At 40.1% G+C, this 14,010-nt stretch overlaps 1 protein-coding gene across 1 annotated transcript in view; it reads left to right on the forward strand.

Annotated features, from left to right (window-relative positions):
* Window positions 1–6,087: 6,087 nt before the first annotated feature.
* ctbp2a (C-terminal binding protein 2a) overlaps window positions 6,088–14,010 on the forward strand; it is a 59,665-nt gene continuing 51,742 nt past the window's right edge. Inside the window, exon 1 of the mRNA XM_029450051.1 lies at window positions 6,088–6,411. The gene's annotated coding sequence lies outside the window, so the exon portion shown is untranslated. The remainder of the gene's footprint in view (window positions 6,412–14,010) is intronic.

Here is a 14,010-nt window from a genome sequence, read left to right on the forward strand (position 1 = left end):
GTTAGGCGAGATATGTGTCTATATCATGTAAAGGCAAAACCTGCTAGTATATGTAAATACAGCTGCTCGGTGGAATATCAAAACCTTCTCCCAAGGACAAAAGACACATCTCAGTAAACAAGCATTCAACCACCAAAGCCCTGCACTTCATGAATATTAAATCAGACACTTTGAATCCTACCTCTTTGGTGTTCGGAGGCCCTAGTCTGGATTCTTACCATTCACTGTGATTTATTCGCAGGTGCATGTGTCTCTTTGATGTGTTGAGTTTAGAGGTTTTGCACCTGTTAGAGGAAAAAAAAAAAGCTTTGAAAAACAAGAGGTGGATTTGCCAGACAGTCAGAATGACAGCAACAGAAGGAAGATTTGTGTTGATCTAGTATATATTCGGCGTGTGTGTGTGTGTGTGTGTGTGTTCAAAAAACGCTGTTCTGTTTCGTCTTACTCTGCAGCAGTGGTGCGCACCGCACTTTTTGTCAAAAACAATTTTACTTTACTTTTTTTTGGCATATGTTCTGACGTTATTAGGAAGTTGTGCGTTATGTATTTAGTCCATTACCTATTCATTAAAGATGTGACTTGAAAAGAGAGTTGCCATGGAGATGTTTCAGTTAAATCACATGTCTCACAGATTTCCTTTTCTGTTTATTCTTTTGCCAATTATAACTAATGTCTAGCTTCCACATTTTCTTTTGATTTCTTCCCCCCCTCTCTTTTAACATTATTTTTAATAAGGTGTCAAGGTTCACAGTATGACTCTTCCTTATGTCTTACACTTCCTCTTATTTAGCATCCTGTGCAAATAACAAATGTAAAGTCCAAAACGGCCTACAAGACATAGAGTTGACTCCCTTGGGTGATACTACCTAACTGTAAGACTCCCTCCAATCTCCTGTCAGTCATTCCACCTGCAGTACTTACAATTCTCTGGCAGTCTCTTTTTTTTTTTTCAGGCAGCCAGTTGGTTAGTGTCCCCTGGCAGCCTAGTGGTCCTTGTTACAGTAATGGTCAGGGGCCCTCCAGAGTCTGAGGGTGGTGATAAAGGTGGCTGGCTATCTCATTTCCACAGAGGACGAGATAACATCCCTGAGAACATTCCCATCACTCGAAGAGTTTGTTCAGTGGAGATAAGAGCTCCCCAGCTACGAAGCTTTGTGGGTGTGTATTTGTGTGTCTTTGCACTGTACATGTGTGTTTAAATGGAGTACTTTTGAGCTTGTTAGCTGCAGTCCTGCTTACCCTGTTGTAGCTGTGAGGTCTGCTGACCTAACATCGTGGCATCGAGCATCGCTCGAGAAACACTGACTCAGAAGATCAGACCTCTTCTTGCTCTAAATCACATTCCTCCATGTAATTTTCAAACCTCCGACACAGTTTGCATGCTAATTTGTGTGTAGGTGGTGAGTATAATTACATTAGGCTTGTTGTATACAAAGACCTACAAGCAGCAGTCTGTTCAAGTACCCTACCCGCAAGAGAGCAAGAAAATTGTTTGTACAAGGATAGATGAATTAATCATGAATAGTTTAGTATCTGAAGGAAATTGTATTCAAGTCTATCAGTTTGCAAGCGTAGCTTTTATAGCTGTGATTAAACAGCAACATTGTGCTAAATAAGAGTGAAAAAGATTGATTGGTTTCATTTATGTCCTGAGTGAATGTGAAATTAGATATTTGCTAAATGCTTTTTCAAGTAGAATCAGTATTTTAAATTCCTGATCTTTTGTTTTATACTCGCGCAAACAATGCAGAGGCAACCTTGAGGTGTGCATCCTCCGCTCGGAAACACACTTAGTTTGGCTTTGCCACATTTGTAAAATATTACCAAGTATTTCATCACTATAAGAAGCTCCACCTCTTAGTTTCATCTAGTCTGCTCTTTCATTACCTCAGCATCACAGCATTTTAATCTCATTAAGTAAAATGGATTAATCTATTACAATTTGCAGATGGAAAAATATGTCAACAAATGAAGTTGCATTTGACGTGGTCTTCTAATTGGAGGAGACGAGCTTGAATTCTGCTTCTTTTAGTTGATATTTTCTTTGCTAAAAATATAAAAACTGCTGTTGTTTTCAAGGCTGTATAACTTCCTGTTCTCAGCTTCATTACATACTGTAGCTATACTTGATATAGTCCTTGAACTTCTCACATAAACTTTCACAGTATTGTATTACCTGCAATAGGAGGAAGCAAAGACATACATAGACCTCACAACACGTCTAATGAACTGTTTTCACACCAATTCTCCAGTCGAAGAGGTAAATCTGTTTTATTTGCATTCTGTTGGATGCATAAATATAAGCCAATGACGGCATCCCTGTGTCTTTTAAAGGCTGTGTCAGAGGCCTTAATGTGGTAGAATATAATTAGTTGTGAGTGCAGTTAGAGTGGCATTGTGTGGCTTTGTTTGAGTTATATTATGTCATCTCAAAAGCATGTTAAAAGACATTCTGCTGCTACACTGTTTGCACACTTAGTGGAGGAGGTACATGAAGTACAATGGCCCACTCTTAACAATCTGAACTCGTTATCAAATGTAAATTACACAGCTGTGAACTTCTCATTACAATATATCGTATGTAGCGGGTGTCATAAGTTGTTAAATTCTCAATTTAACATGATTTCCACTTTTGAGGTGCTGATAATCAAAAGTGCTCTGATAGTGATGTTGAAGTTAAATTAGTTGGACTTCGCTTTCGCAAGAAGGAAACGTGAAAAAAACTCAAATCATAAGGGAGGTCACTACAGAGGCAGCTGGGTTATCCACAAGGTAATTTTAAATCAAATAAAAAATAAACAGATTATTTGATAGAATAAAAGATGCATAAATGTTTTGGCTGAATGAATAAAGATCCTCACAGTTTATTTTTGATCTAAAAATCCTAAGCGTTATAATATGCATGCAGGACCAAGTAATAGGAAATGCAATGCAATAAGGTGATTTAAGCATGAGAGACTGATTCAAGGTTGCAGTGAAATATTTCTTCAAATGAGGTAAAGAGTGGAGCAGCATAAGAATAACCTGTCTTTAAAGATTAACATAACCCTTGGAGGTGTTATTGTATCCCCGTAACCAAGTCAAGACTTCAGCAGGTGCAGAACAGCTCTCCCTCTCCGTGAGTTACTGCATTAAGTCCCTCAAATTTAGTAGCACAATCATGAGCCTCCCGTTCACTCTCTGGAGTAGAAGAATCGCTTTGCATTTTAAAAAGGTCAAACACTCAGATCTCTGCCAGGAGGAATTGAGGGAAGAAATAATGTCTCTCTGCAGAAATATGCAGTCGCACACTACTGATCTTCTCAAATACCCATTGTACAGTGAAAAGATTAGAGGTGTGTGTGTGTTGACTGTCATCCTCTAACAACTACTGTATAAACAAAAGCAAATCATAATATCAAACCCTAATGTGGTGCACATTTTAATCATTTTCAGGGCTGTGTTGATTTAGTGCAACCAGATTCTTATGCCGGGGACTGGAGTATGGTATAAAAACAAAAGGGGTACATAGTGTAAGTCATACAACGTGATTGTTATTTAAAATGTGCAGAGACAAATAAAGTACGGTGATTTAATAAGTGACATATAATACAAACAGCTTTATATATATATATATATATATATATATATATATATATATATATATATATATATATATATATATATATATAATATAAGGATTAGCTTATAATTAGCAAACACAGCCTTTTGTAGGATTTGAAGAGGGAATCTGCCACATATGGCTAATGAGTTTAGGAAACCAACATATTTTGTTGCATACCACATCATACATGTAATTCTACATCATTAAATGATATACTGCATCATTGACTTGGTCATTCATCATTAGATTTGAGTAACTTTAAGAGTACCTTTGTATGTGTTGCTTTATTTATTTGATACAAAGGCATGCATTCATTTAAAAACAATTTTGACTTACATATAAAACCTCACAGCAGTGATTCAAACGGTTTTCTCGGTCCCTTCCTCCTCCTGTCATCCATCCCCTCTGCTGCCATTGCAAACATATGCTTCAGTTGGTGTCCCCCGTTGGCTGGTGTTGGTCTTTGGAGTGTTTGGGTTCATGCCCAGTAGTTACATTGTGCCGGAGACAAAATGACCACAGGGAAAGATGCACTCACACAGGGCCAAGGCCCCAGGCCTGGGACCACACACACAGGCCACATGGTACAGAAGCTACAGCGAGATACAGAATAGAAGGTATGTAAATGATTCATCCATTGCTAACAGTGATTTTCTTAGTCTTTGTGGAAAGCTCTATTCAAAGATTTGCTGGAAGTGTTGGAAAAGTATGCAAAGACTGAAGTGACCAGGAAATCCAAAGATACTCTCTGCCATCTGTGACGTGTTATATATGGCCGACACTGATGTGAGAATGAATGGGGGGTTCACAATTATTCTACTGCTGAGACTGGAGCTATAAAAAAAAGGGACAATATGGATTGCATGTTTTAAGCATGACATCAAGGCACAGCTGCAGTTGCCGTAATCTGCACCTGTGGCATGAAGAGGAGGAATGAGCAGAGTAAACATGTAGTTGAACGCCAAATCTATCTATGTGTATCTATCTGTCTGTCTGTACAACAGGAACAATTACAGCCAGGGCCATAGGCAGGATTTTAGACATACAGAGGTTGACTCTTAAATCCCAACAATACAATCAGCTATCTAACATTCTAACAAAGCTAATAACTAAAAATGTATTTATTTTTTAATGGTTAACACACCTTAATTCCCACAAACCCTAGACCTGAAAGTTATTGTTGTTTCTCATTTTTAATGGCAAGTGCTGTAGTGAATATTAATTTTTTTAGATTATAGAAAGTTAACCAGCAACACACTTTTTCGGAGAGATCGATATATTAGAAATGCTGAATGCATTGAGTTACAGAAGATAGTGGAAGACATGCTAGCCAAAAAGCCAAATTAAAACACACATTTTTAAATGAAGATTGATTTACAATTCACAATTTTAAAATGAATTGCACCTCTAGTTAGCTAGGTCATTTTTAATAAGATTAGTTGCTGCTAAGTTTAGCACCCAGTAACTGCCTGTCCAACTGAACCAACTGACGAAACTTAGCTTGCTTAGTTAGCTTGCTAATATATGAGCAGTTAAATTGAAGAGCAGTAGCCTATAGCGTATTATGAAATATGGTGGACATATGACCTGACACTAGATAACAGTTTTAGTTTGTTATGTTTAGTTTTTAAATTACATTCCACAGAAAATACCCTACATACTTCAAATTTCAAAACATAATGCTAATAATGTTAGCCAAATGACCAAATAGCGTCTTTTAGGTTAACTTAGCTAGCGTAATTCTAACTAGCGACATTTCTCCCTATAGCCTGAATTTAAGAAGACAAATATTGTATGCAGACGGTAGGAAAATGTCATAACTATATTTACAAAGCATTAATTAAGTTTAATATACTGTTTGTCCAACAAAACACAATTAGAAATATGTGTTACAGTTTATGACAGTTTAGTGACCCCCTGTTTAGCGTTAGCATACGTAGCCTAGTGACTGCTTTTCATTGGAGGGAGCTACAGATGTTTTATGGCAACCAGTTTACACTAAAACCTTAACTGGCTAGAGACACACTTACTCTATTAATGTTGCACTTCAATATAGTAGCCTAATTTAAAAGCTAGTTAGATCTACACAGAGCTAAAACAAAAACCATAAAAACACAGACCTCATATGGCTCTGATTATACTAACCAATAACATTTAGTGTACGTGGTATGTGGTTGTGTGAGTAGTAGCCTACTGTATTAAGATGCATTTAAACAATCTAAACCTATCCTTTAAACTTTTTGCAAAAATAATATTTTGAAAAAAAACAACAATTGGCCAAGACTTTAAATTAAGATTACAGAGGGAAAAGAAAAAAACAATAGTGTCAAATGACAGATCACAAAATGCCTTTCTCGACATTTCCCACTGTCCCATCTCCATCAACTACAAGTAGTGTGTCTCGTGTGCTGTTGCGCACGCGGGTGCGCGTGTGTGTGCGAGAGAAGTGGGCAAAGGCTCCGCCTCACTCAAAAAGCGAGAGAAAAAAAGGAAAAGCAAACTGATACACACCTCTCAATTCTGGCAGGAGGAAAAGAATAGGAGTGTTTATGAACCGTAGAAGTAAACAGCAGGATAACCAGGGACACCGAGAGCCGACTCTACTTCCCCCGTAAAACCGACACCAGGCACGGTTTCCCAGCGCCGGAGATTGTCCCGTTGCGTTCAGGATTAAGTTTTTATGTCATCTAAAGGTGGATCATTATCTAAATCCGAAATAACAAGCGAATTTGAAATGCGTAGCCTGCGATGCTATTTCTGGAGCCCCCAAAGCCGACGTTTGAACTCTCAGTAAACATCCAGTCGAGGTAGGATTCAAGATTATTGCAAAAGGTGGTGTAAAATATTTCAGTGTGTGCTCCACCGGGGTATAGTTTTGAAAGCTATACTCGCGTCGCTGTCCATGTGTCCCTGCGCCATCAGCAAGGAGGGACAAGAGAGGGTGGGAGTAGACATTAGCCGATACACTTCATAGTGATGTGGGAATAGGCTTTATTAAGTTGCTAATGAGCTGGGTAGTTACAAGGTAATGGTGAATGTAGTAAAGATCCATTTAAGAGTGTTCCCCCCCCCCACCCCTGTTTAATATTGACAGGCTCTTTTTCCAAAATACATTTGAAAACATAAATACTTAAAAGAGTTTGATGAAAAGTTTGGTACTAGTGTGTTGTGCACCATTTCTTGCTAGCATGCAGTGCACAACCAAACACATACAGTTTGAACTTTACTTGGCATCATGGCCTATACTAATTAATGGGTGATTATTCAGTGACCCATCAGGCATCCATATGGGCACCTGTATATTTTTTTAAACATAATATAATCCTTCCATTTCACAGTTTTGACAGGCATTTACTCTCAACTTTCCCTCTTCTTCTTATTTTTTTTGTTTTGTTATTTTTTTTTTACTGCATTTGGAGGCTCCAGTGGAAAAAAGATTCAAGTGGAGAAGGAGGGCGGCTCCATTGTCTGGCCAGTGAAGGGGTGGGGATTGAGGCTGTATGCAGATGTGCTGTTGGCAACGGACATCTGCTCTCCCCCTGTGGGCATTGTCACAACAGGCTGGGGAACTTAGAGTGGAGCCTGCCCGCAGAGAAAATGCCTTTTGTTTAATGATATGCAGGTCGTGGCCCGCACCCTTCCAGAGGCGAATGTTTCTAAGAACATTTGATCATCTCCAGAGGAGATTAATAAGTGTCTTTACATCAAAAAGTCATCAGTTTCTGATGATGCAATAGATATAGTACTGATATGTTTGTCATTGGGATTTCCTTTTTCCCACCTGCAACACCACCCTCCCTGTTTGCCCCCCCCCCCCTCAGGGAGGAAGATTTCAAGATTAATGCAAAACCAATGCATTAATATTTATGATAGTATGCATACGGCTTGCACTTGATGGCAGCTATCCGTGTGTGTGTATGTGCGTGTGTGTGTGTGTGTGTGTGCGTGCTGTTTCTATTGGAAATCAGAGTCTCATTTGCCTGAACAGATATTCCCTGGTGACTGGTGGAGTCGGTGTACTGTGATTACGAACATGATTTGTGCTTGTAGAGAGCACTGTTGTACATGGCTGATCTCCTGTACAACATGCTTGTGTAGGGACTCATTTGTGTGTTTCTGCTGTATTATCATACACTGGATAGCGGAGAGAGAGATGCAAGCTGTGGGAGCAAGTGCACCGATGCAGGGAGAGAAGATGGTTTTTGAAAGCACAGGTGCTGGGTCTCACTGTCGCTCACCACTCGCTCATTTGCCGTGTGGTTTTCTTTGGACAGAGAATGCATATTGTGTTTATACTGTGAGACTTTCCTGCATTGCTGCCATGATTACTTTACAAAGAGGAAGAGCACAGCAACGGAACAAAATCTAAACTGCATTGACAGCCTGTTTTTGAAGTCACAGAAGCAAAGCAATTACAATTGGTTAATCATATTCTCAGAGCCTAATACTCCATTTAACACAGTAATTTGGACGCTGCTGAAATAGCTCTTGTGAACTCTTCTGAGAATTCCGATAATGGCGAGGCCACTAACGGCTTCTAAAATTCCCCATAGGAGTTGGTTTGAGAGGATTTTACTGTCATGTGATTGTGCTATGCATTGTGGAGGGGAGGTAATGGGTGTGAAATTACACTGTGCCATCTGCAGGGGGCCGCAAATGTACATCGTGATGTCACTCAGACATACTGCTTTGCAAAATCACAGAGCAACCAGGATTTATAACACAGATTTTGACTTCCTTCCTTTAAGTAATTCTTAGTTTTTTTTCTTTATTTGAGAGTTTTGTTATGTACATTCGTAGCCAATTAACACGTTTTAGATTTTTGATGATATAATATTTGAATGTGAAACATTGGTTTAAAAAAAAAAAAGAGGTCCTTCTGTATTTCTGTCACAGAGATCTTCAAAAGTATTCATTCTCAGATTATTAAGGCTTTTGATGTTGAAAACAAAGATTGTTCTATTGAGAGTTTGTGCTTCAGAGGCATTTACAGCGATGAGGGAACAGTTGTGCTTCAGTTCTTTGAACAACACTTGTACTGCATTTCGTGCTCGCTCGTAATAGTTTTGACTCAAAGAACAGACACTTTCAAATCTGCTCTGTGTTAAGTGTAATTGTTGCGCTCTACAAACGTTCAGCACCTGTTTCTTGCTTGTTATAACTTGCTGTGTTGTGTCTTAGAAGCTTTTTGTGGTGAAGGATAGTTTTGGGAGAGTGGATATGGTGTGTACCAGACAGCAGCCGGTGTAGGATTCTCTTCCCTTGCCCAGTGTGCCTATAAAAAAAACAATGTGCATGCACTCTTATATGATGTATGCAGAAATGGAAACATCCTTAATAGTTTGCTCTTAAGTACAGCCAAAGTCATTTTTCATGTACTCTCATCGTCTCGTGCTTCTGCCACATTGGCAGTCTGCAAGCTTGTTTGTAATCTTTGCCAATCCAAAACAGTGTATTAAATGAATAGTCATTCCCTGTTCAGCTGGCATTGTGGCTAGAAAAACAAGCAAATTATAGTCCACTGCTGTATTTGAAAACATTAAGGTTTTTAATTGAGACAATCAAACATAAAACTGCAGAATCATATCTGCACGTTGATGCCAAATCTTAAATATCAAGTCCAAAGTGAGTAAGTTGCTTGTATTAGATTTTCATTAATGTGTGTATTGAGTCTGACCGCTGCTGCATCGTTTCCCTGCACATCGTGTCTCCGAGTGTTCAGAGTGTTTAATGGCTGGGAGTCTTGTAAATATAGTGTTGCAGCTTGTGTAGAAAATCAGGATCAAGCTTTGATCTTAATTCTTTAAGATCTTTTATCTTTTGAAGATTTTCTCTTTGAGTTAAAACTCACATTGGCGTGTCATTAGAGGACACAAATAATACTTTTCATAATTGATCCAGTATGTGTTAACCAATCAATTTTAGTCTTTTGGAAGAAAATGATGAAATCAAAAGTTCCAAGAGCCCAGGATGAAGTCTGCTAATTGCTTGTTTGGTCTTCCTAGTAATTCAAAACCAAAATATATTAAATGTACAATATTATACCACAGAACGGAAACATTTGGGAACCATTTGAAATTGTGATTGTTTCAAATTGCTGTCAGTTAATTCTTTGTTGATTGACTAATCGATCAATCGGATGAATTGTGTCGGCTATATAATGTCATTGTTCCGAAGGAAGTATTACAGTATCGCAGTAGGACAGTACACAGTACAGGTGTAAATAACTAAATGAACGATGGCTGAATATTGTACACGCTTGCTGGCTGTCACGGGCTTACTGAGACACTCGAATGGAGCCGAGCCTTTAATGTTACTAGTAACACCTGTGCTTAAAGCTCTGCTGTGAAAAAAAAAGCCCATTTTAAAAGACTGCAGCCGACAGTATATTGAGTGTGGGTACAGTATGTTGTGGATGCATAAATGAACATTTCTCTAAATTATTAACTCATTATATTATTGGAGGAAAGCGCTTGGCGGCAGTGGAGGATGTTTACTGTTCCCTGTATTTATGAGCATGGGAGTTTGCTCACACCACTTGGCTGTCTAATAGCCTCCCACCTGGCATAAACCATCACACTGTGGAGTCCCTGCTCCTCCTTAATGACTGGCTATTTTCCTCCAAAGAAGTCCTAATTGCTCTCAACTGCATGCATGGACATAGATCGAGGGGGAGGATGAGGATGTATGAAGGGGCGTAGTTTGCAGATCTAATAGGGATGTAATACACTCTCTTTCCAACATGGAAAAAGTGTGTGTGTGTGTGTCTTTGCCAGCATGGGAAAAAAAGAGTTGATCTTCTCCCACTCACCTCCCCTTCCTTCTCTTGGCATAGCCAGAGCTTTAAACACCTGCCAATAACTTTTCATGCAAACCACAGAGGATTAGGAATGAATAGTGGCACCGTCTTCCAACTATGTGTGCATGTACATGTGTGCTCGCGTGTGTGTCTACGTCTCACTTTTGTAGGAACTAGCAGAGACAAAGCACCATCTGCACGCAGCAGGCTGTCCTGACTGCCTGCTCCTCTCGCTGGGGCAGAGAAGAGGCTTTCTGTGAGCATTGTTATGAAACCAACTCTGCTGCTGCTGTTGCTGCTACGCTGGTTGTTAATGCTGACAGCTAATAATGTCCTCCTGGATGACTGTGCCTTGCTGGAGCCAGAGAGGAGAGACAGAGACTAATGAAGAGCGGCAGAATGTGAAGGAGTGAGAGACAGAAACAGATAGAGGGGAAGATACCAGTGGGGCATGCAGCTCTGAAAGTCCAGGCCTATGTATTGTGTTTTACTGCCTCCTTTTTTTTTTTTTGTTCCTTCCTTCCTACTCGCTCACTCCTGGCTCAGCGTCTCAGGAGGGAGATGGGCATGAGGAGGAGGAGGAGGAGGAGGAGGAGGAGGAGGAGGAGGAGGAAGGGGTTCATTGTGTCTCAGCAGAGCCCCTATTGCAGTCCAGCTGACATAGACTTGTGTCAGGAGGATCCATCCTGCTGATGTTAGGCATGCTGTAAACTGAAAGAGATGTCTAAAATGCTGAAGTGGGCCCCGGCTAGAGGAGAGATGGCTCTGTTTGTTTGCCATTCTGCTGAGCACCACTTCACAGAGAAAACTTTTCTGCCCAAATTCGCTGACGGGGACAGGGGAGGGGGGGGGAGAGAGAGAGAGAGGGGGAAGAGTTTGTGTTGGGGTTTTTGGGAGTCACTTGTGGGCACACAGCTTTGCCCATTGTGACATTGACATTTGGACATGGTGAGGGGGAGAAAAGAGTTAAAAGCTTCCTTTTTTTTCAGCTGTCTCTTACTGCACAAACTGTTTTGCCACTCCTCACCATTCTCAGAGACAGCAGTCATTGAACCTTCCAACCACATGAATATGCATGATAAGTCCGCTTTTCTTCTCTGCCCTCTGAGCTGTATTTTTTTCTCTCCACCCAGAGACCTGTCGTGTTGTGTTTGATTGGCCCTGACATTTGAAAAGGTCCTTGAATAATAAAAAAAAAAAAGAAAAAGTTGTTTATGACAACTGGAGAACTCTCCTTGCAGCAGAGTTACAATGGCATTTTGAAAGGAGCACAGCTCCTGCATATTTAAATGCTAATGGCTCTGTGAATGTGCAGGCTAATAGGATGTTTCAATCTGGAGTAGTGCAGTATGTACACTTTCGGTACACAGGCACACTGTCTGAGTGCTGCTTCTAATAGCTCTGAAAGGTGCATCAGCTCATTTTATTAACTGATTATGTGGAGTCTGAAGTTTACAAAAAATAAATTATCACTTTCTTTTATGGCAGAATGGAGATTATCTCAACACAGAAGAATAAACTTTATATCCAGAAAAACAAACCTTAGGGAAATCTTTTTTTTTTTTTGGCATCTGTGGTGTATTATCAGAATAGTTATGATGCAGATAACGTTTAACAGCTTGTTTTACAAGCTTGCTGATGGCGTGTAGGCTGCTAGTCTTAGACGTGGCCCTGGGGCTTTGGCTGGGCAGCCCTGCAGTGAGACGTGGAGTCCTGGGTTTATTATGAGCTGTTTTGTTCCCAGTAGCCACAAGTGCCATGCATCCCCCTGGACTTTGACCTACTTGTGGAGTTGTTTGTATCAGAGTCCTGTTTGCTCTATAGCTTTTATATTGTATGCACACAGGACAATTGATTATGTCATTAGATAAGAATTATTTAATTTGAGCTTTTGTGATCAATTATAGATGTGGTTGGCTCTGCATAAAAAAAGGTATCACTATCACTTATTTGTATTATTATATAGTGATTGTTTTATTTGTTACTGGAGAGCCAAAGGAAATAAGCGTTACGGGAGGTGGTATGACATAATAATGATATGAATTATTATACCAGGTTCAGACTACACATCCAAAGTAGTGTTGACGACTCAAATCGGGAACCTTTTTTTTACCTGTGTAGTGTGTCATAGTAGACGACAGCCAACGCCGCGTCTGGGTTTCCTCACAACGACATGTTCCCTCACGGCGGTGACTTTAACTAATAGCGCTCTTCAACTGTAACATTGTTGGGAGCGAAAGAGGGATGATGTGAAAGATAAAGATGTTGTTGGTGCTGCAGGTGAAGAGGTCAGTCATATTTTTGTACTTTTTCTTTGGCCTTTTCCAAACACATGTAAACCAGCATCATAAACGCCGCTACTGTTTACAACCTTGTTACTAGCACCTCCTTCCAGATGATATCACATGCGTCATGAAAGATGGCACGCTTTGATTCGTCATCTAGTCCGTCATGTCTCTTGGCCAAATCGGGGCAACATTTTATGACCCTATAATCCCCTAATCTGACACAGTTACCATCGTCACAGACGAAAATATTGCGTTTACTGAATCCGGCATTATATGATGATGGCTTCTTCCTCCATTATGGACGCTCCAGCTCTCAGTTCACTCAAAAGTCTCTATCAAAGCCAGCTTGTTATTGTGAATGTGCGTGTCAAAGTTTACCAAAGTTGAATTTGACATGAAAGATTTTTGTGGATTACTGCCCCTGCAAGCAAATCCACTGATAGCAACAATTATATAGAAGTTTTTAATGCCGGTGTGACTGAGCCCCTGGGCCAATATGATAGCACAACCTTTATTTTCTAATGCCATAAATGTATCCTTGCAGTGCAGGTTACAACTGCCCACATACCACACTTTCATGTATCTAACATCCTCTTTGCTTCCATAAATACTGGCAGGAGTCCAAACAGGGAAATCTGGCAGATGTCCATGAAACCATTTGACTCCTAAACCACACTGTTAAGTGAGAGGCTGCACTTCCCATTGATTTTAAATGGGCAACGGACATCAGCGTGGTTTGCTGAGTATCATACCACACTCGCATGCTTACACAATGTCACGCAAAAACAGTTATCTACTTGTTGCTGTAAAGGAAGATAAACAGGATGAGCCATCATCCTGCTTTTCATTACTCATCTGTGGTGAAAAGTGGCGTATTATCTACTCGTTGCAAGCAGTTATGAAAGTGTTGACAAAGTGAGTGGCGGAGCCGAGCGCTGGAGCCTCATCGTCTCAGCTATCTCCATTATGAATATAGATATTACCAATGTTTGGTGAGCCCGAGGCTAATTCTTTGATTCTTTGCTGCTGAGAAGCTCAGTGGGATGGTTGGCTTTTCAACTTGTCAGCTTGTTCGCACAAAGACGTGTTTGATTTTCACCCGTATGGAGATGTTTGATTCCTGATCCTGAACAAAAAGGATTTGCTGTGGGTTAATGTTTCACTGAGCCTGAGAGAAGCAACATACTCTCAGTCCCTCCTACTCAGTCCTCTGTGAATACTCCCCTCGGGACTCTGTGTGAGGTTAGAAATAGGTGTCCCTGGGGTTTTCAGACCGCTTTTAGCAAATGCTATTTTAAGGCATTTCACACGTGCATGCT

Source organism: Cottoperca gobio, chromosome 15, assembly GCF_900634415.1.
Source record: "Cottoperca gobio chromosome 15, fCotGob3.1, whole genome shotgun sequence".
In the NCBI taxonomy this organism is placed as follows: Eukaryota; Metazoa; Chordata; class Actinopteri; order Perciformes; family Bovichtidae; genus Cottoperca; species Cottoperca gobio.